Consider the following 23,825-nt stretch of genomic DNA (forward strand, 5'->3'; position numbering starts at 1 on the left):
CAAGATAAAATCTACAATACTTAGTATCCATCAAAGATTGCCAGGACTGCAAAAAAAAAAAAAAAACAGAGAGAGAGAGGCAGGAAAATACAACCCATAATGAGGAAAATAATCAATTAATCAAAACTGAGCCAGAGCAGACACAGATGTTAGAATTTGGAGACAAGAGCCTTAAAACAATTATGACTATATTCCATATATTCAAAAATTAAGTAGACACACAGACAATATAAAATGACCCAATCAAACTTCTGGAGATGTAAAATACACTGGATGAGAATAGTGACAGATTAGACACCACAGAAAAAAGATTCATGAACTTGAAGAAATAACAACAGATACTATTCAATATGAAAAGCAGAGAGAAAAAATTACAAAAGAAAAGAGCATGTGAGCTGAGGGAGAACTTCAAGCTGACTAAGATATGTGTAATCGGAGTCCCCAAAGTAGAAATGGGGAGGTTGGAAAGAAGAAATATTTGAATAAATAATGACTAAGAATGCTCCAAGTCTGATGAAAACTACAAACGCAAAGAGAATCTTAAAAGTAGCCAGTGCAAAGATTTTTATTACCTGAGAGTTATTTCATAATGACAAAGCAGTGAATTCATCAAGAGGATATAACAGTCCTAAATGTTTATGCACCTAACAACAGAGCTTCAAAATACATAAAGTAAAAACTGAAAGAACTGGTTGTGATTCAACATATTATCCCATCTGACATCAACAAGACGATGTCTGCTCTCACCACCTCTAGTCAACACTGCATTGGAGGTTCTACCGCTCATAAAATAAGGCTAAATAAATAAATAAAAGGCACCCAGCTTGTAAAGAAAGAAATGAAACTGTCTTTATTCTCAGATGATGTGAACATTTACGTACAAAATCTGATCAAGTCTACAAAACAGAATGCAAGAACCACACTCAAAAATCAATTATATTTCTAAATACCAGATTGAATTTTTAAAACTATCACTTACAATAACTTCAAAAAGCATAAACTATCTCAGGATAAATCTGAACTAGATGCGCAATACCTACCCGTTAAAAACTATAAAACATTGCTGAGAAGGTTTAAAAAAAACCTAAATAAATGGAAGGACATACCTTACTCATAGGTCAGAGTACTCAATATTATTAAAATGTCAAGTCTCTTTAAATGTATCTATAGTCACCACAATCTCAATCAAAATCTTAAAAGTGGGGCTTTTGGAGAAACTGCCAAAGTGATTCTAAAACTCATATGAAAATACAAAGGCTCTAAAATAGCCAAAGAAACTTTAAAAAATAACAAACGTAGAGGGTTAATACGACCTGATGTCAAGACTTATAAAGCTCAGTAACCAAGAAAGTATGGGTTGGTGTCAACATAGACAAATAGATCAAAGGAACAAAGTAAAAAGTCCCAGAAATAGCCACACATATATATGGAAAACAGATTTTTTTATACATAGGTGCAAAGGCAACTTGGTACAGAAAGAATAATCTTTGCAACAAATGGTACTGGAGCAATTAGAGAGCCATATGCAAATAACTTTGATCTATAATTTGTATTATATATAAATATTAACATATTAATTCAAAATGAATCGTAGACCTAAAAGTGAAACCTAAAACTTTAATACTTCTAAAAAGAAAATACAGGAGAACAATCTTTGTGACTTCTGTTTAGGCAAAGATTTCTTAGATACAATACCAAAAGCATGATCTATAAAAAAAAAATTTTGATAAAATGGAGTTTCATCAAAGTTAAGTGTATTTTATTTTACAATAGACACTGTTAAGAGAAAGAAAAGATAAGCCTCAGTATGGGAGAACATATTTGCAAATCATATAGCTGATAAAGGACCTGTATCCAGATGTATAAGGAATTTTCAAAACTGAATAATAAAAAAACAAACCCAAGATAAAGAAAAATAAAAACAGCAAGAATTGCTCAGATACTTCACCAAAGAAGATATGCAGAAGAAGATGGCAGGCAATAGCGGACACCAGAAGAAGAATGACATCATTCATTAGGAAAACGCAAATTAAAACTATAAGGAGATACCACTATATACCTATTAAAATAGCTAAAATTCAAGATTGACCATTCCAAGTGTTTGCAAGGACATGGTGGAACTGGAACTCTCATATACTGCTGGTGGGAATGTAAAATGGTATGATCCTCTTTGTTAAGCAAGTCTGCAGTTTCTTAAAGCCCATCAGACCACCCTCATGACCCAGATACCATATGACCCACACATTGCACTCCAAAACAAAAGAGCACCAATGCCCATACAATGACTTGCGCAGAAGTGTCCACAGCAGCCTTATTTGTAATAGTCAAAATTGGAAACAACCAAAATGTCCATCCACAGCATGTGGAGCAACCAATGATGGTCTGTCCATCCGATGGAATACTATCCAGCGATAAAAAGGAAGGGACTATATAAGGTGTCATCAAAAACTATGGTGAATGCTGCTGCCGAGTGCCGTCCAACAGAAAGGCAGGGATCTTCAAAACAGGAAGCGGCGCGTCGAACCTTAGTAACAGTGTGTGACGAGGTTCAGCTTATTCGGTGCAGTCAGTCAGGTGTGAGCTACGGTGGAGAGGAGGTGTGTTTTAAAGTGTGCTGTAAATCATGGATCATGAACAATGCATTAACATGAAATTGTCAAACTGTTTCATCCTCCACCATGACAATGCTCCATGTCACCCATCACTTCTAGTACAGCAATTTCTGTCACATTAAAACATTACAGTGTGTCCTCACCCGCCTTATTCACTGGATCTGGCACCGTGCGACTTCTGACTCTTCCCCAAAGTCAAAATGACCACGAAAGGTAAACGTTTTGAATCGATTCAGGACATCGAGGCAGCCACGACAGCACAACTAAAGACACTCACAAAAGAGGACTTCCAGACCTGCTTCAGAAAGTGGCAAGAAGGAAGGGATGAATGTGTTTGAAATGGGGGGGAGGGGGAGTATTTTGAGGCGGATTAATGGCAATGTGTCTTTTAGTGTAATATTTTTTTTAATTTAAACACTCACTATAGTTTTTGATCACATCTCGTAGATGTGTGAATGAATCTCAAAATAGTTGTGCTGAGTGATAACCAGATCAAGAAAACAACAAGAGTACCCCCTGGAGGACTCCATCTAACGAAATGCAGATTAATCTGTAGTACATGCGACAAAGCAGATCAGTGGCCGTCTAGGGAAAGCAAGGGGGTGGGAGGGACAGATGACAGAGGGGCAGGAGACTTCTGGTGATGACGGATATGTTCACTATCTTGATTGTGGTGATGGCTTGCAAACATAAGTCAAAACTTATCAAATTTTCCATTTAAAAGAACTCCAATGAGATGTAGTTTTTCTTCCAACTATCAGATTGGCAAAGATTGAAAAGTTTGATAATCACATTGTTGGCGTGGATATGGAGAAATACGCACTCTCATAAGTTGCTGATGGAAGTGTAAATGTCCATGGAAAGCAATTTGACAATACTGATCCAAATCACAAAACACCCACACTTAGGCCCAGAAATTTCATTTCTAGGAATTTATACACTCACATATGTGAAATGACATAAGGTCATTCAATGCACCATTGTTTATAATGGCAAGTGTCCCTCACTAGGGACTAGAGAAGTAAACTCCGGTATAACCACACAGTGGGATACCCTCCCTAACATAAAGAATGAAGACATTATTTACGTGCTCACGTGGAACGGAGAGTAAAAAACGCAAGTCATGCTATAAGTTGTATACTATGCTTTGATTTGGGTACTAAGAGGCGGGGAAACACAATACATTCATTTTCACGCTACTTGCATAAAATTTATTTCTGGAAGGATACACACAAAAACTAATATCACTGATTTGTTCTATAAGAACTATGTGGGCAACTGGGCTACAGCAGTGCTAGGAAGACTTTACCTATATTTACGAGGTGTGATCAAAATACACAGTGACCGTTTAAACAAAGAACGAACAATTATTACAGTAAAAGACACATTGCCAATAATACCCCTCAAAATACTACCCCTTGTTTCGAACACACTATCCCATCATTCCTGCCACTTTCTGAAGCAGCTCTGGAAGTCCTCTTTCGTGAGTGTCTTTAGTTGCACTGTCATGGCTGCCTTGATGTCCTGAATCATTTGGACTTTGGGGAAGAGCCAGAAGCGACACAGTGCCAGATCTGGTGAATAAAGTTAATGAGAACACACTGTCATGTTTTTATTTGACAGAAATTGCCATATACCAGAAGCAATGTGTGTGACACAGAGCATTGTCATGATGGAGGATGATTTATGACACACTTTGAAACATACCTTCTCTCAACCGTAGCTCACACCCAACTGACTGCACGAAACAAGTTGAAACTTGTCACGCAGTTACTAAGGTTCGCTGCGCTGCTTCCCCTACTGAAGATCCCTGTCTTTCTGTTAGATGACACTCGGCAGCGGCATTCACTGTACTTTTTGATCACACCTCGTATATACAACCCTTATGCCTTTTGAAATTATTCACCATGTGAACATGTTACTATTCAATAAACAAATAAGTGTAAATAAAAATGCAAAATAAATAAATAATAAAATGAGTAAGGTTGACCTTTAGGGACAGACGTGGGAAGAGCACAAGACATTGGTAAGTGAGCACAGACAAAGCAAGCTGCTGAACACGACGGTAGTATGACCGACTTGTGTAAAAAAAAAAAAAAGAAGAAGAAGAAGATAAAATATTAGTCTACGTCAACTGAGAAACACCATAAAACACATGTATACTGGTTATCAGTGGTTATCTCTAGGAAGTAGGATTTGGGGGGACCTTCTCACTCCACATTACCCATTACTGAACCTTTAAACTGTTGTATCTGCATTAAGTTTGTATTAGGAAAATAAAAAGCTGGCTTCATGGGCTGCCCTCCACTGGAGCGGTTACCTAGAAATATGCGTAAAGAGTCACAAACATGAGCTCACCTTTGACAGGGAATTCTACCTCTGTAAATCTATCCTAACAATGTGACCACTTACAATCAAAGATTTACATCTTGGGAAAACATACACACGAATGTGGTGGGAAGTAAAAAAAAGTAGATTACAAAACAAGTGTGTGATGTGATCCCGTGAATGTGGAAAACATTAGTAAAGGTAAATAGGACAGATCTAGAAGGACGTGCACCAGGGGCTGAGGGGTTCCCCACAGAGAATGCGGGAATGCACACCTGAGGCCACGGGCCACTTTCCTTTCTTCTTTTAAAATTTCTTTTCATAATTATTTAATAAATGATCTGCATTTGTTTTTAAGAAAAAGAATTTAAGTACATTCATAACCTTAGAGCATTTCTATACAAAGGTGTTTTTTAGAAGAATTACTTGTGATTGTGAAAATAATAACAACTTTTCTGTCCAAAATAGAGGAATCCACAAACACATTTTGAAAGATCCTAAAGACAATGCTTACCAAGAAGTATTAAGTGAAAAATCACAGGACGCAAACTAGAAACTATATCATCTCAAATCTGTAAAATGTATGGAGAGGGGCAATAAATATTAATAGAAAGATGAAGTCTAGAATGAAGTAGACCAAAAACCAACACTTTTTTAAAAATCCAGGATAACAAATCTGTTCTTGTAACATTTGGGTTATGATGATCCGTAAGGGGGGAGGGGGTGGGGAGAGGACAATTTTGGATTAGGTGACCTCACTCCGCTGTCGTGTCCAGGAGAATGCCCACTGAGCAGCCGTAGGGGGCTGGCCCTGTGGGAGCCACGTGATCACCAGCCTCATGAAGCCACGTGTCTCTTCTCTGACGAGCAACTATCTCCAACCTTGAGCAGGTCCAGTAGCTGGAGAGCACAGCCACTGTCCTGGCTTCTGGAGGGACCTAGCCCAGAGCCACACCTTGGAAAGGCCCCTCCAGAGCACGGCAGGGGAGAGGTGGCACTGCGTCATCACTGCAGCATCACCCTCAGGCCCAGGGCAGCCTCTGGCAGCCTGAAGATAAGGTACCCTAGGGGCCTTGTTAGTCTGAGATGCAACAAAATCAGGCACCTCTCGGAAACGCTCCCTGATAATGACCGATGCCTTTCTCGGCCAGAGACAAGGCGCAGTAGTGTCCAGGTTCTAGTAAGCACAGGCTCTGTCCCGTCAAGATGTCTTTCAGCAGCAACTGCTCTTGCGGCCCAGTGGGATGCAGAATATGGCTTAAACCAGTAGCACGTGCTAAGTGAGAATCAGGATTTGGGTTGACTAGAGCCCCAGGAGTCACTAGTGTGACGTAGCTGCCAAATACATGGTGCCCGCTGGGGCTGCCTCCTTAACAATAATGACCAAGACGTATGGAGTGCTTTCTATGTACCAGGGGCCTGACATGCACAAACCCTGTCATCCTCACTGCACCCCTAGGAGATGGGTCCACTCTCATCCTCACTTTACAGGTGAGAAAACGGCACACCGCAGGATATGCAGCCTGTCTCCAGAGCCTGCTCTGAATTCTTGCTCCACCAAACCTTCCAAACTAAGGGCCAATGCATCGTCCCTTCCGAATGGCCATGCCACAGCCATCAGGACGATACCCTCCAGGAGTGCTGGCCAGGGCATCAAACAGATGCCAAGCTGGGTCGCACAGAACATATAGGGTTTAGATGTGCCCAAAAAAGAGGCTGGGGGGCTAGCCTGGGAAAAAAACGAGCCCCGGGAATATGCTCACTGTCCTCCCTCACAGAGCTGGGTGCCACATAAGAGACAGAATGTGGGTGGATCCCCTCTGGGAGCAGGAGGCTAAAGGACTTTGGACTCCTTAGGGGAGGCAGGCTGTGACGGATGGCAGGACCCCACTCCCAACTGTCCAGGTTGCCGGAGATGGGCGATGGGCCTCCCAGGCAGAGGGGGTCTCTGCTGAGCACAGGCTGTGCCCTGCCCTCCCACCAGAGGGTATGGAAGAGTCCCCTGTGTATGGGAAACAGAGCCTAGGGAGGGGAGGGAAGCTGTGACCCTGACTCTTCCAGCTTTGGGAACTTGGGCAACTGCAATCAAGCCGGGAGCCTCCATAGCATCTGATAACCCCTGCTGCATTGGGCGGTTATCCCAGTGGGTGTCCCACGTCTAGTGGTAGTGATGCTAAAACATGCATGGTCTCTAAGGCCCTTCTACCTGAGACAGTGTAACAGCGTTTAGAGACAGCAGTTCTGCCTGTGGGAACGCTAAGGTCAAAGGCTGCTTCCTCACTCAAGTAAATCAGTGACGTGACCCAAAAACAACCCTGTAATCACTAAAAAAAGAAACTGATCCCAGGCATTGAGTGTCATGGCTTAAAGAGTGCTACCAAGGATGTATTCCAACTGCCTCCTTTGACAGACAAGGAACAAAGTAGGAGAGGCTCAGGAAGGGACAAGGGCAGGCCCAAGGTGGCATGTTAGCTTCCAGGCAAAGCCAGGTTAGACCTGTGGTTACCTCAGCACATTTTCAGTGTTTTTCCACCCAAATACCCTGCCTCCCATTAAAAACCCCTCAAAGTGGGTATAAAAATAGTGTACACAGAAATACTGTCTGGGGCCCAAATGAACTATAACACATGATTAGATTATATGAAAACACAACTCTGCTAATCATTTTATAAACAATTGCTCTTGCTCTCTCAAATAAAGGAGGCCAATCTGGAGATTGCTTGGTTGGCTCATATTTCTTCAGAGAGGTGTCAAAGGAAACAAATGCCATTTTTCCCATTGAAAAATTTCCCAGAATTCACTTATAACAAATACTTACTAAGCACAAATAAACAGATGATGGCAAAACAGTATTACTGAGTGTTATTAGCAAGGGAAATCCCATGAGCAAGTGGGACGAGGTCTGAGGCAGGAAGGACTCCATGAAGGAAGTGACTCTTGAGTTACAGGCTTCATAGGTAAGAGAGGAAGGATATGCCAAAGACCAACAGCAAAGGCCTTTAAAATCCCGGTAGTCAATGGATGGAGGGTGGATGCATGAATGAATGGATGAATAAATGGATGGATGGATGGATGGATGGATGGATGGATGGATGGATGGATGGATGGATGGATTGGAGGGTGGGTGGGTGGATAGATGGATGGATGGATGGATGGATGGATGGATGGATGGATGGATGGATGGATTGGTAGGTGGGTGGTTGGGTGGATGGATGGATGGATGGATTGGAGGGTGGGTGGTTGGGTGGGTGGATGGACGGACGGACGGACGGACAGGTGGATGGATGGATGGATGGGTGGATGGATGGATGGATGGATGGATGGATGGATGGATGGATGGATGGATTGGAGGGTGGGTGGTTGGGTGGGTGGATGGACGGACGGACGGACGGACGGGTGGATGGATGGATGGATGGATGGATGGATGGATGGATGGACGGACGGATGGACGGGTGGATGGATGGATGGATGGGTGGGTGGGTGGATGGATGGATGGATGGATGGATGGATGGATGGATTGGAGGGTGGGTGGTTGGGTGGGTGGATGGACGGACGGACGGACGGACGGGTGGATGGGTGGATGGATGGATGGATGGATGGATGGATGGATGGATGGATGGATGGATGGATGGACGGATGGACGGGTGGATGGATGGATGGATGGGTGGGTGGGTGGGTGGGTGGGTGGGTGGATGGATGGATGGATGGATGGATGGATGGATTGCTGGCTGGGTGACCACTACTACCCTTAGGTCACTGAAGGTATTCCTGAGGATCATAGTAGAGTGTTCTGAGAACCAGGTTCACATTCTCTTCCATTTTCCACCAGCCATGCCCTCCAACAGGCCCAAGAGGTGACCCAGAGAGAGTTATCTGCAGGGAGCAGGTTGGGAATATTTGGGGGTCAGATGCCATACCACTTACCTACAGATGGGCCAGGGTTGGCAGGATGAGAAGAGGTATGTACTGGGAATTCCCTTTTTCACACTTGTGCCTGGCCTACTTGGCAGAAAAAAAAAAAAAAAAAAAAAACTTGAGAAACTAAATTAGCCTAAACCCAAGAGGGGAGAATGGAAAGGTAAAGCTGATGATCACTCTGCCGCACATCAAATCCCAAATGTTCCAGCCCCAGTAAGAACCTGGGCCCACTGCGTGTTTATGTCCATGGGTGACAGTGAGGTGGCAGAGCCTTCCTTGGGATCACAAAGCCACCCCATTAAGGCATCCCCGGGGTCTCATAAGGGGCCCCTCTGCAGACGGCAGGACCCTCCTCACACTTCACCCTCCAAGTAACACTGAGCCCTGGGGGTTCCAGAAATGCCACACTCTTTCCATCATTTGCCCAAGTTCCTCTGCCTGGGCGGCCCTTCCTTCCCCTCCATGGGCAAAGTCCTCCTTCTGGAGATCCAGTTCAGGTCCTCTCCTGGAGGAGGCCTTCCTGGGGCTTTTCATTATTCTGACCAAGGAGTCTGCAATCCCTGACTAGTAGCTGCCAGGAACAACCTGGTACAAAATTCACTGTGATGTGGGCAACTTATCTGCATGGGCCAGGAAAACAGACATATCCAAGTTCTCTCAGACAACACTTTGGGGCAATTCCCGCTTCTAGATGATATTCCTAGGTAGCTGCCTTTGGAGGTCATGCTGGCCAATTCATGACTTTCCTACAGTAGCCTCCCTACCAGGCATGAGGGTAATGGGGGAAGACGAACATTTGAGAAATCTGCTGGGAGTTCAGAGGCCTCCGGCTGTGAGCCAAGTTAGCAAGGGTGTGCCCACAGCAGAGAGCTTAATAAGTGCTGGGCACATAACAGATGTTCCAATAAGTGCTAGCTGATTGACTGATGGATTGCACAAGGAATTCCTTTCAATGGCAACTGCCACGCTGTTTCAAATTCAGAACACAGGAAAGGTTAAAGACTGCCAGCCTGGTGTGAGAATATGGTGTGAAAAAGGCACTGCTTTGACAGGAAGCCCCATGGCAGAGTCCTGTTGTGTCACTGGGGCGGAAGGGTGAGCTTGATGGTGGCCTCCACCCAGGGTTTCTCAATTGCAGCATCGGTAACATTAGAGGCTGGATAAGCATTTGTCATGGGGACTCTCCTGTCCATCCCTGGCCTCTACCCACGAGATGCCAGCAGCAACCCCACAGGTGTGACAACCAAACATGTCTCCAGACATTGCCAAATGTCCCTTGGAGAACAAACAGCCCTGGTTGAGAATCAGTGCTGTAGCCTTTGTATGTAGCTGAACAGCTGCTCCCAGGGCAGCACACAGAAGCCAGCTGCAGAAAAGGGTCCTGGTTTGGGTGTCAGCAAATCTGGCTCTGCTCAGGGCTCTGCCTCCCACTGCCCAGGCAACTGTGCACATTATCCAATGTCTCTGAGACTCAGCTTATGCATCTGCAAAATGAGGCCATATTCTGCAAGTGACTTGCATGCTCTGGGCATGCAGAAGGTGCTTAATCACTAATTTACACTAATATGTACATTGCTGTTCTAAAAACCTCAAGCTAGCATCTTCAAGCTCTCCTCAAAAGCTAAAGACATACTACTGGAAATCCACTAAGGCCTACAGAGGGCCTCAAAAACAGTTGTCCAAACACTTTGGAAGTTATTCCACTTTTAAGAATTTATTCTAAGGAAATGATCAGAATTTCAGGTAAATATTTACACACAAACATGTCTACTCCAGCACTATCCAAAACAAACTAGAAACAATCTAAATTGTCCAATGATGTAAGGAAGGCAAAACAAAATATGATAGAGGCAGACAAAGGAATATTACACAGCCAGTAATCGCATAAATAAAAATTATTCATTAATAACATGGAAAAATGTCCATGATATGTTAAGTGAATCAAGAGTTACAAGACTGTAAGTAAAATTCTGTAATAAAATATAGAGTAAAATTATTACTTCATGTAAAATAATAGAAAAAGGCTGGGAGAAAATTTAATAAAATTTCCTTCTTTATGCTGTTCCCTATTTTACAAGTTTTGGTTAAAAAAAACAACAACAACAAAAACATATCTTAGTTTTAAGATCTTGTAGGGAAAATGTTTTGTTGTTATTTCAAATGTTTTCCCATCAGAAGAGAAGGCTTTCCTTGAATCACCAAGTGCTAAACCACAGTCCAGACCTTGAACACAGAGTCCTGAGCCAAGCAAAGAAAAGAATGTTTAAACCTAAATAAAATGAAACCCAAGGAAACCAAAGCTAAAGAAAGAGGGACCGTCAGGGCCTGGTCCAGTGGTGGGGAAACCTGAGGTACCCACAGGATGAGCAGTACTGGGCAGGAGAGCAGGTGAGAGCCCGGCCAGGCCCACGCACTGCCCTGGATACCTGCCTGGGCACGCGGCGGGGTAGCTGGCAGGAGACACAGGGTGCTCACTCAGGCAACCAGCTCTGTGAGGACGGCTAGTAGATGCCCACAGCTGTGCAGTGGTCCGGGCGCGGATTCTCACTGCTGAAATCATTGAAAACAGGGAGGCGAGGGTGTCAGTCAGGACCCTCAAGCCCTGCAAACCAAGACTTCCGAGCGAGATTGAGCAGGAGCCATCAGGTTGACGCCACCCCAGCTTTCCTACCTGCCGCTGACCGCTCACCCATTCAAGGTGGGCCTCTTGAAGATGAGAGTGGATGGCAATGAAGGAGCACCCCACTGAAGGATGGGACCTCAGCGGTTCTCCGCAAAACAGCTGGGCGGGGGGAGGGGGAGCCTGAGGGGCTTGGGACTGAGCAGCTGATCTGGAGAAGGACGCAGCACCCAAGTGCTGATACCAGAAACCTGGAGGACATGGATACGCTACCAGCCCTCATCCATGTCCCCCGGGGCTCCCAGTGCCAAGACAGCCGCTGGGCAGGACGCCCTTCTAAGTTGCCCTCAGGTGTATAGACAGAGCAGAGGAGCTGAGCAAACGTGGGCAGGCAAGAACACAGCGCCTGCAGATCAGCCACCAGCTGTAGAGTGGATGGGATGAGTCCACAAGTCCCAAGTTCAAACATATGAAAGTTTCTTCTTTCATGCTCTCTTGAAGTTCTTGCCCTCATGCAACTGAAACGTTAACACAGAGCTAACAAGAGTCTACAGTACAGGACAGAACAAATCATCAAGTCCCCAAAAGCTGGCCCACACCCTCAGAGCCAGAGTTACTTAAGAGCCCATGTCTCCCAGGCTAGCAGGACCTTAGTGAGAAGAAAGGCCACCATTCCCAGGTGGCAAGGCCATGCTAGACTCCCTCTCAGAGCCTCATTTAATACTAAAACACATCTGTAAGGACTCATTCTGAGCAGAGAAGTGAGGGCCACGGAGAGAAGCCATGCTCGTCCTGATATTCCAATCGCCCCACACCCGTCAGAGACTCCCTTCCAGGCTCTTTCTTACCCTCACACTCTGAAGGACACTCAAGTCATAGTGCGTCATAGTAAGGACTTTCTTGAAACCTGCTGACACCAAGGCCAGGGTGCAGGGAGCAGGTGCTGTGAGCTGGGGGCAGGGTGCCAGCCAGGCATGCGGGGATCATGAACCACAGGCTGACCTAATGGGGGACCTGGGCAGGGCAGAGGAAAGGGAGGCCCAGTCCACAGGCCCATTCTCCCTTCCGGGCAGGCTCCTTGCAGCTCTGAGGCCTGAGGCCGTCACAGCACCTCCAAGTAGGCAGGGCAGCCCACACCATCTCCTCCCCCTGCACTCCGGCTCCTGCTTCCTACCCTTTTCAGGGAACCTTCAGCCAAACCTCAGTGGGTTAAAACTGCCAAAAGACCTGCTCAAACTGTGAAACACCAAACTGGACCTAAAGAGGGTCTGACACCTGGCCACTCTGGCCATGAAGCAAGGAGATAGCCATCCTGACACAGCACATGCAGTTTCTTACACAGGAAAAGAGAAAGGAGCCACCTGAGGGGCAGTCAGGCCCCATGAGGGCAGTCAGGTAGAACTCATGGCACATAAACTAAGGTATCAATTTCAGATACTCTCTGGTTTCTCCCAGGCTTGAAGGTGAATATTTCACAGCAAAACCAGTGACTACCAGCCACCTGACCGTCCTGCCCTCTGTCCCAGGAAAGAGCTGTGATGTCCTGGAGCAGAAGCAGCTCAGTTCTCAGCCAGTATGTTTGCCCCAACCTCCATTCAGCAATAGATGACCAGACACCTGAAATGCTCCCAATAGGCCAAGGCCAATCCTGGGTTGTCCATCAGCTTTAAAGATTTGAGTGCTACCCTTTTGTTAATGCAAAAATCACAAAGGAACTGAGGGACATCACAGGAAGAAAACACTAATCCCCATCACCCCACCCTAAAAATCCTTGATAAACTGCAGATCTCAGGGCCCCACTCCACAGGAATTCTCATTCAGTGGGTTCTCGTTAGAGCCTGAGAGTCTGGGTATTTAACAAGCTTCCCCCCTGAATCTTAACCAGGAAGCCCAGGATCCCCACAAAGGGATACGTAAGGACTTATTCTCAGCTTTGCCTCTATAACTCCTTCACGTCCTGACGTCATTCTCTTATGCTATTCCTCTATTTTCATTCTCTTATGTAAGTGCCTCTCAGGAGAAGGAAAAAATCTTCTGGTTCATAGAGTGATCTGGTAGTTAAAAGACTTACTGATATATATGTTTATCAGCATAAATATACGTATCGCACATCCCACATTCAAACGTAACAGGAAGAGTCACCTAACACACTGTCTATCATGTATGTAACATGATACACAGACCAAGACATCCGAATTACATTTGAACCCCACCACCCTGTTCCATCCCACCATCAGCATACCTGAAGATTCCTGATTGTATGACTGCTGAGTCCGACTCTTTCCCTCCTTCCATAAGCAGGCAACACATGCACACCCCCAGCCCGTGAACACCAGAGACGTCCCCTCACCTTGATCTCCGCAGACAGCGAGGGCCAGCCCTAAATACGCTGTCACTGCCTGGACCCACCATGTATCACCACATGACAAGCCACCTCTGTCAGTGGAAACGTATGAGTGATGTGCCTTCAACCTGTCATCAGATGGCAATGACCTCAATTTTTGGAGAAGTCAAACTCTACCCTTATCTTCAGAGATCCAAGACATATTTATGAGTCAGCCGTCCGTTCAGCTTATCTGTGTAGCCTTCAGGAAAGTCTGAAAAGGCCATCACAGGCCAAGTGCTTCCCCCGCTCCCTCCCACGTCCCCAAGTCCACTCCCACCCACGCTCACCCTGTGACCACATCCCGAGGTGCTGAAGCATTACACCTGGTTGGGGGGGGTCACTGGCAGGGGAAGGCAAGGCATATTCCTTCAGAGCACCTCACTATCCTGTCCCCAGAAGCAGAGGCAATGACAAGACCCCCCACTCCCGACTCTAGCCCTCCCACCCTGATTCTCAAAGAGGGCTGGAAGACGCTGAAGCTGGAGGACATGAGAGCTCACATTTGCCAGCCTTCATTCCACAGAGAGATAAAGCGGCTTGCACAGGGTCACCCAGCTCTTGAGTGACTGGTTTCACTCTCCCTGACGGTAACCCCAAGAGGTTCAGACGTATTTCTCTTCATGGTGCATTCATCCATCACTCTTACTCTCTTCCTCAACTTTTTCCAAAGGAAAACACTGATATATATATAAGAAAGTCTTCCTCACAGTTGGGGGAGGTCGGGTCTGCCCAACTTTCTATACCACTGTCACTTTCATAGGCAAATCTAATGACGTGCTTTTAGGGTGGTCTTAACTACCAAAGGACAAAGATGGAGACAGGGCACCAGAGCCCCTTCACCCTTCTTCCCCTGGCTCAATCACACTCCTCCTTAGAGACCAGTTGAAAGGGAAACCTTCCTGAGTCTCCAAAGTGGAGCTAGTTCAGTCCCATGGGATCTGGTACCTTGATGGTCACGTTGGAATTATTTAAATGCATCTGTGATCTCCCCCAGACGAATCTTGGTAAGACATCTAGCCCTTGCTTAAGCCATTGCTTGGTGAATTGTAGATTCTTGAAGAAAGAATCTACAGATTAAGAGCTGTTTTCCAGCCATCACCATCTGCCTACACTGCACATACTTGCATACTAATCTCCCCATCTCAGGTTTAAAAATATGGACTTGTTTTTATTTTTTTTAACTCCCAACATAATGAATGAGTTTAAATATTAGAAGTTGAAATTATTAAGTAAATCATTTCACCTGCAAAGCTTCTATTTGCATAACATTAATTCATGATGGCAGCTAAAACAAATTCATCACATTCTGTATATTAGAAGCTGATTTATGTAGGAATTGAAAAAAATCGTGAGCTCAAAATTATGTTGACATGATGTACGTGTTCAATGGAGAAAGATTTTTCTCTTTCCTCTTTTCTTTCTTTTTTTTTTTTTTTAAATCATCTGAACAACTGAATTATGGTGAAAAGGAAAAGGATTTGAGGAGAGGAAGCAGGCGAAGGGCTGGCATCCTGGGAAGATGAATAATGCTACCGCCTCACGTGTGTGGCAGGCTCTCGGAGCGCGTACACACACACTCTCTAGTTATTAATGTCAAGTGTGCCAAAGACACGCTGGAAAATCATTACCATTCATCGCCACTAACCGCCATTAAATTTCAATCAATTCAACTTAGCACAAGTGTACTTGAGCGGCCCTTACAGTTCCTTATAAATGTGGCTCAAAAGTCGGGTTGACTTATTGCATTGTCCACCACACAAAGAAGCATTGCTAAGCGTCTGCTAGGACCCCGGACGGATGCTCTTTTAACATCCTAAGCATTCAAAGATCTTTCTTTTTCTAAGCGCCAAGAGGTCTCCAATCCCTACAGGTCAAGACCAACGAGGGGGTGGGGGAACAAGGGGCAGGGAGGGTTTACTATTTTGAGAGACCACCATTCCTTTCCTGCCTTTGGGGTGGGGACAGGGCCAAAGGAGGCTTTCCTGGCTACAGTCTCGCAGACGCCTTACAGAAAAAGTTTCTGACGCTAGGAGAAGTTTGGTAACCTGGCCACTTTCTCCTGGACCTGGTGAAATGCTCTCAGTTCACTCTGCAAACTGTAAACTACACTCAAAACCCCTTCCCCAGTGAAGGGGAGGGCAAGCCAGTCAGAAGGGAGAGGGGAGTCCGCTGCAGCCGGCAGGGGCACCTTTTGGAAAAGGCGCCTTTCCCGGGTGGCGCAGGCTTGCGGGCCGCTCTCCGTGGGGACGCCGAGCCCCAGGCTCCCGCTCTCGGCCCGACGACAAAGGCGTTGGCGCAGGCCGCTTTGGATCTGGCCCGCTGGCTTTCTTCCCGACTCGCCACGAGCAAGGTCCGGCCTGCCGCCACTCACCAGGGGCAGCCGGTGCGCGGTCGGGACAATGTGGCCATTGTTCAGGCGCCACAGACCAGGCCGGTGGGCAGGTGGGAGGGATGCGGCGGCCCGCGTGGGAGCACGGTCCCCACGGGCAGGGCGCCCCTCCCCCAGCTCCCCGAACCCATCCTCCGCGGGGCAGATGATGGAGGGGAACAGAGGTGAGTGGGAGAGAAAGGAAAGACAAAACAAGAAGGGGGCGCAGAAAGAGAAAGGAGAAGACAGAGGGAGCAAAACAAAGGGAGGGGGAGAGAGAAGGGGAAAGAAATAAAAAGATGCAAAAGGAAAGGAGATAGAGGAGGGGGAGAGAGGAAAGGCATAGTAGGGCAAAAAAGACTGGAGAGAAGATAGAAAAGGTGGGGAAGGGGGAAGAAGGGGAGAAGAGAAAGAAAGGAGACAAAGGAGGGAGGAAAGGGGAAAAAGAAGAGGAAGGGGAGACAGACAGACAGACAGATGTACAGTAGAATTGTATGACAGGCTGCCCAGGAAGTCTCTGGAAAGAGCAAGAGTTCACCCTGTTTCATAAAGGGAAGCAGCTCCAAACCCAGCGGAGTCAGCAAAGCAGCGTAATCACACCAGGGGCTTTGCCTAATTACAGGTTTGAGAGCTGAGGCTGGAGGAAGGGCGATACTTAACTGTGTCCCCAGGAAGGCCCAGGCACTCAGATGGTCTGTATGGTTGGGGAATGCAAAGATTCCATCTACACACACACACACCCCTAGCCCACTGAGCCAGGACCCTGCAGAGAACATGTCTGGGGTCTGCAGCTGGTTGGGAACAGCCCCCGTGGGTGAACTGTACTGTTCAGTTGGGACAGGAGTCTCTGGGCTGAGCCCATGCTGGTCAGCAGTGGAGCCAATGGTCTGGGGAGGCCCCGCCTCTGCCTGTAGCTGGGCCACCCGCCCTCTTTCCCTGCTCACAGAAGGCCAGGGGCCCTCAGCCCAAAGGGGGGAAATCAATCCCGTGCTAATGAATAAAAAGTCCCCTTTATTTCACTGCTGTTTTTGGTTCATTAAATTTTCCACAGATTTGCAGAGAAGAAAACATAATCAATAAACCCTGACAAAAGTGAACGTGTGAAAAAGGCCAGAGAATGGAAAAGTGAGATAAAAGTGATATCCGATCACAGATTTCAGCGCAGATGACGAGCTGGGGCCGCTGAGGAATCTCAATGGACCATCACCCCTTTGCGGCTTCCCTTCCCTTTGCAGAAACTCTTCATTCAAGACAATAGTAAAAGCACTACAACTTTTTTCTTATGCTAATGCATGAAACCGGGCACTCACAGTTAAAACACTCTTCCCAGCAACCTGGGTTTTTTTTAAACACACATGCACACACAAAAAAACCACATTAACTTATTAAATTTAAACCAAAATCTCAAAAAAAGTTTAATATGCACTCTTCCGTCACATCTTAAATGAGCTATTTCCCCCCATTTGTATAAAAAAACAAACAAAACAAAAAAACCAGAATCAGAACACACACAGGATTATTGAGGATGCTTTTGTTGATAAAGGAACTAAGGAAAATAAGATACTAACCATGCAGAAAGTATGTTACGATTGGCATATTTTCCCAGGGCTTTAAACAGAGTTTTGTACGGTAAGGATGTTTTTGTCACCCTCAGAATCTAAAAACAATGATCAATCATTTGCTTTCTTAAGTCCTTTATATTCCACAGCAAAGAGTTTTAGAGAAAATGAGCAATATTGAATTTGAAGTCACTCGTTTATTTGAAAACCACAAAGCTATTACTCTTTACCAAAGGACGCTACCAAACACCAACGTCCACTGACCCTTCCCCAGTAGTCTTTTAAACAAGCCTGAGGAAAACAGTCACAGAGCAGCTTTCCTCCCGAGGTCTTTAGAAGCTGTGAGCCTTGTTCACTGAAATTACTTCGTATTCTGTGTGCCGGGACAATCACCTATTCGGCCTCTCTGAATTTTCTGGAATCAGAGTACAGTTTCTCTCTTTGGCATTCTTCATGTGTTTCATTTGTCCGTGTCTCTCACACTAACTGAAAAGAAGAAAGGGGACTTGCTTCCCCAGTGTTCCTTTTCAAAGGGCCTTGGCCCAGCAGGAACAGCTGCAGCTGTCCACCTGACCTAGCTGTCCTCCAGCACCAGGAAACAGGCCTTGGCCCAGGTAGAAACCACCCCCAACCTGAAGAAGCAGGGCTGGTTTGCTCCAAGTTCCCTCAGGCCGGCGTCAGGAGCGTCACTCAGATGAAAGGAAGGCCTGCTGAACACACACTTTTGCCAGGAAAAGACAAGCTGCCCTACCCCTACAATACACAAGGATGTAGGACTCGGATTTTGAGCTTTAAAAACCCAGCCGCATATGTAGGGGTCACACATGCTTTCAAAGTGCACAGGACACCTCCACGTCCTATTTAAAGGGAATTACTAGCATCTGTGAAGTGAAGCCCCCCATGTCACCACCACCCCACCCCCTCCAGGCCCTGATGGAAGAAGGGTGTTTATTAGGCAAATATCCAATTTTGTCTGCCGGCCTACTGAATCCCTGGTTTGCTAATCCAGCTGTAGGGGCTGCAGTGTGTACAGGGCACTTGTGGGAGTACAAAAAGCATGAAGTATTTGTGTATTTTTTGGTCCGCAGTGCAAACAAGCCAGCTACAGTACACAGCCCCCAAGCCCCCTGAAGCCAGGCAATGAGCTGCTGACCAGCTGCCCTGTGGCCCCCTCTTCTGACCAGGCAACTCAAAGGATCTCAGTGCTCTCCCACAAGTGGGCTGGAGCACCCCTGAGAAACTGGAGTGGCACTCCATTCTAAGGCCACCTGGCCAGAAGGGCCTCCTCTAACCACACACACTTCAAGGTGGGCCGAGTCAAGAGTTCCCTCCAAGGCCTCTGGCAGAGGAGTCTGACCCGTGTGCAAATTCCCCTCAAAACAATTTCCCAGGAAGATAAAAACGTCTCCAGCTGTCCTACCTTGCTCCTCAGCGAGCTGGGCCCTGGTTCCAGAGCGTTTCCCGCCCACTCATTCGCATTCGCACCCAGTGACTTTGCAGATAGACTGCACTGACCAGTCTCACTGAGATGCCAGATCAAGGGAAAGTTGGTTCACCTGAGGACTATCTGCCAGGCAGCGGGGTTCCTCACCTCTAATGGGATCTTCCTGCATTGGTTTACCTCCCCCCAGAATCACTAAATAACCTCACGAACCTAGCACATGTCTCAAAGCATAAGAGAAATTTGGAAAAAAAAAACAACACCCTAAATATTACAAAATATAACTAACTTTGAAACTCTGGGACAAGTGACCACTTTCCCTATGTCTTGGTTGGAGTGGAATTTAGATCTGGGAGCGAATATTTCCAAAATTTCCTGTGAACCCTCAGCCGTGGGAGGGAGAAGCTGCAAGTCTAGGAAAAACGAAAGCAAGACAAAATGAAGCAGAAGGAGCAAGACGGGAGGTCAGAGGCCCAAGAAGGCGGGAGGCCCTGGAGGGGTTGCAAGGACCAGGTCTAGATTGTACAGTCTAGAATTACTGCCCCCGGGCAGACCGGGAGCTGGGAAAAGCCTAGAGAGCATCAACACTCCACGCAGCCGGGCACAGCCGGGGTGCCTCCCCTCCCCTCGGAGACCAGCCCAGGTAGCCACACAATGAATTTCCTCCCTGATGAACAACTGCAAGGCCGCTCCCAAACCCAGGAGGCCAGCCCCCCACAGCAGGAAGAGAGGAGAGCACTCCCGGCCAAGGTAAGGCTACGGGCAGGGAGGGGTCTTGTAGGAAAGGTGGCTAGAACAAACAGGTCTCATCAGGGGACTGGTGACGAGCCCGCCTATTCCTCCGCTTTCCACCGCTGTATATTTTGGATTTCACAGTTTATTTACTTTACTTTTTGGCACCGAGCCCCCTGAGCATGCCAATACAATATTTGTTTAAACACTATTTTATGCCGCTTGCGAGGGAAACGTTTACTTTCAAATTCTCCAACATCCCCCAGAGCCTCGTCTGCAAACAGCATATGAGCGTTTTACAACTGCTCCCTTTATCTGGAGCTGTCGGGATTAAACCTTCACACGCCCAGCGAAGGCGGCAGGCGGAGGCCCAGGACTCGGCGGTGGCCACCGGGCTGCAAAGCCCGCGCCAGAGGCCGTGCACCCAGCGCGCGGTCCCGGCGGGAGCGCAGAAGCCCCGCCAGGGCCGGCACCAGACGCTAGGGAACGATCTGCAGTTACAGCCGGGTTCAACTCTGAAAGCCACAGCAAAATCATACAAAAGGGAAAGGAGTGGAGGGAAGCACCCTGGGGGGAGGGGTTGCCAAGGCCCGCGTGCGCCTCTGCCGCAGGTCACAGGGGTGAAGCGCGCCGCTCCATCCCCAGCTCCTCGAGCTGTAAAAGTCGGGTTTCCTAGGAAATGACAGCAATTCCTGCCGGGCTGAAAGGCCGCCGAGTTGGGTGAACTTCCAGCTCCCCGACGCGGTGGGCGCGCTCTCCCTCACTCAGCAGCACACGCTCCTTCCTCCTTCCCTCCCTACACACACCCCCGCCCCCGTCCGGGGAAAACGCTCCCTTCCCTAAACCCTTAATAGGATTGGCGCCCAACTCTCTCCGCGCCTCTCCCCATCCATCACACACAGATCAAGTTGCAGTAGTGGATTTTTCAAATTCCTTAGCAAATATACTTGTTGAGAGATTGGCGGGGGGGAGGGGGGGTGCGGAGGGAAATGATGAGTGGGGGCGGGGATGAAAGTGAGGGTGGGGGTCCGGGGGACCGGGCCAGGGATTACAGGCGGATCCCTTCGGAAAGTCAAGCGGATCTCGGGGCGGAGAGCAGGGGTCGAGGAGGAGGAGGAGGAGGAGAAAAGCCAGGAGGGGGGCCGAAGAGGAGCGCCTGACCGAGGGGGAGGGGGACGACAGCGCCTGACGAGGGGGAGGCAGGAGCGAGGAAGAAAGAAAGGCAGGACTCCGGGACGCGCCGCGCGAAGTGCAGTCAGAAGTCCACAAGTGGCTGGCTCAGACCCTCCCCACGCAGCACACTCCCCTAGACACACTCCCACTGCCCACCTCCCGGAGCTCCGCAGCATCCCAGCCTCCGGCGCCACCGCCCGCAAAACAGCCCCTCGCTCGGGCGCGGTGGAGACCAGGCGGGGGCCGGCCCAGCTGCGCGCCCGGCTTAGAGAGGCTCTCTCCCCCAGGTAGGAAGAGGAATGCAAAATCTCTCCCCGGCCACGAGTTCCTAACTCCCACATACACACGCTCCCCCATGTCCCCGCCCGCGTCGGCCAAAGCTCGAAGCCGAGCTGCCTCCCTAGCCCCGAAGCCTAACCCGGTGTCCCCATCCCCGCGCCCTGGCGCGGGTACCCGGCCGAGGGACCCTCCGAGACGGAGCAGCATCCCAGCCGGCCCAGTCTCGGCCGGGGTAGTAGGCACTTCTCAAAGAAAAGCAAGCAAAAGAAGGCCAAGGCAACTTTACCGAGGGAGACAAAAGTTTGCCTCTAGCACGCAGGTGGCCTCTCGGGCGCCGGGCGGAGGCTGCGAGCCCCCATCCCAACTTGGCTGGCGCGGCGACCCGCCGCGGGCTGCAGTGTGCCGGGGCTCGGTCCGGCCGGGGCGGGGCCGGCCAAGCAGGGGAGGGGACCGAGAGGCGGGCTGGGGCCCGGTCGCCCCTATCGCCGGCAGGCGGGCAGCTCCCCGAGGCTCCGGCGCGCCGCGCGGCCCGCGCTCCGTCCTCCAGCTCCTCCGGATGCCCCGGCTCTTCCTCGCCTGCCTCCGCGTCCGCCGCCGCCGCCTCCCGCTCCTCCTCGAAGTCTCATTGATGAGAGTTTCAAAGAAAGTCCGCGGAGCCGTGCTGCCTCGGCTGGCGAGCTCCGGCACTCCCGCAATCCCCGCGCCGCCGGGACGGCGCAGCGCCCCCGCGCGCACGGCCGCCGCACACCGGGCGCCGCGCACCCGCCCGGGGGACCCGAGGGACCGGGAGGGGAGGGGGCGGCCGAGGACGCTCCTCCCCAGCCCCGGAGGGAGAAAGCACACCAACGAGGGAAGTTCGAGCGGAGAACGAAAGAACGCGCCAGTCTCCAACACTTTTTTTAGGCGCCGGGGTGGGTGGGTGGGTCGCTAACTCAAGTCAGATGAGCTCCGGGGCCGAGGCGCAGGAACTGCTCTGTTTTCAATCTCTTGAAATCACCCGCCCTCCCCACCTCCCGCTTCCCCTCCGCCGGGAGATGTCCGGGTCGCGGCTCCCAGTGCGCCCGCTTCTCCCGGCGCCAGGGCGGAAGCCGGGGACGGAGCGAAAGGGAGGGGCCCCGGCTGTGCGAGCACCCTGTCCAGCCAGCAGCGCGCGCAGGTGCCGGGGGTCCTGGTGGCGCCCCCCCGCCGCAGCGGGAGCGAGTCGCCTTCTGAGCGCAGGTTGGCGAGAAGCGGAGAAGGCTTCGAGGGTTGGTGCATGTGTGTTTTGCAGGGAGGGTTTTTGTTTTGTTTTGTTTTTAGAGTCTCCGCTCGAGCTGCGGCGGCCAGATGGAAGTAATCAGAACCCAATAACAACAGAGGAAGAAGGAAGAAAAAGCTCCACTGAATTTTCAGGCCAAAGTGTGTATGGGGGTGTGTGCGAAAGAACTTGCTTAAGCAAACTAGGTAACAAGCCCTGGGTCCCCAAGCCGCACCACAGCCGAGAACTGAGCTGCCTGGCTTGGAGAAGCATGGGGACAGCTGGCCAAAGTGTCCCCCAACCCCTCAGGGGCCACCAACTTCTCTAGGACTGAGGGTCACCATGCAAAGAGTGCCTCATTGGGAGTATTATTTATTTTTCTTCCTAACGTTTGTGGAGCACTTACTATGTGCTACGTGACACATTGTACTTCCTTTATACTATTTAATCTACAAAACTTTGCGAGGCAGTTTCTCTAATACCCGGTTTTACAAGGTGAAAAGACTGAGGCTTAAAGAAGTGAAGTGACTTGTCCAAGGTCACAGCATGGAACCTCCCTCCTCCATGAGTTTCAGTACGCTCTACCATTAGTGTAGCCAAATTCACCGGGTTCAGGGTGGTGGCCGCATCTCTCTTTCAGCCCCTCTTCCTGCAGTTGCATCTTATCTGTAAATGCAGGGGAGCCAAAGGCTCAGAGACCGAATTCTACTCTCCCTGTGGGTGTGTGACCTTCACAGACCCATTTTATTGATGTAATTCTTTTTGTCAGTAGCTCTTTCCATACTAGACCCTCCCCTAACTTTGTTTTTCAATTTTTAATCAAAGAGGGAGCATGTGATCCCCATTACCTATTACTTTCCTTCCCTCCTTACCTTCATTTATATAAGAGAAGCAACAGTTTCTTCTTGACCTAGAGGAAAAAATATACAGAACAATATTAGAGCAATTTGATGCCAATTTTGTTTTTCTCAAATAGGCTCTCCAGATGGGGATTAAAAACAAAACAAAAAACAAACAAACAAACAAACAAAAAAACCTGCAGGGTTTTTAAAAAGCAAAACTTGCAGAAGCCAATATATTTATTTAAGGGAAGAGAAGTTTGAAAGGGGCTTTTTCTTTAAATATGATCAGATTCACCATTCCTCCATGCTATTTGTTTAAATTCCTGCTGA

The 23,825-nt window shown here is 48.4% G+C and overlaps 1 protein-coding gene across 1 annotated transcript in view; it reads right to left on the reverse strand.

The window, feature by feature from the left end:
• GLI2 (GLI family zinc finger 2) overlaps positions 1-21,835 on the reverse strand; it is a 240,939-nt gene extending 219,104 nt beyond the window's left edge. The window contains exon 1 of the mRNA XM_081051718.1: positions 21,703-21,835. The gene's annotated coding sequence lies outside the window, so the exon portion shown is untranslated. The remainder of the gene's footprint in view (positions 1-21,702) is intronic.
• Between the last annotated feature and the right edge of the window lie 1,990 nt (positions 21,836-23,825).

The sequence above is a fragment of the Rhinolophus hipposideros genome (genome assembly GCF_964194185.1).
Source record: "Rhinolophus hipposideros genome assembly, chromosome: 6".
Taxonomy (NCBI): domain Eukaryota; kingdom Metazoa; phylum Chordata; class Mammalia; order Chiroptera; family Rhinolophidae; genus Rhinolophus; species Rhinolophus hipposideros.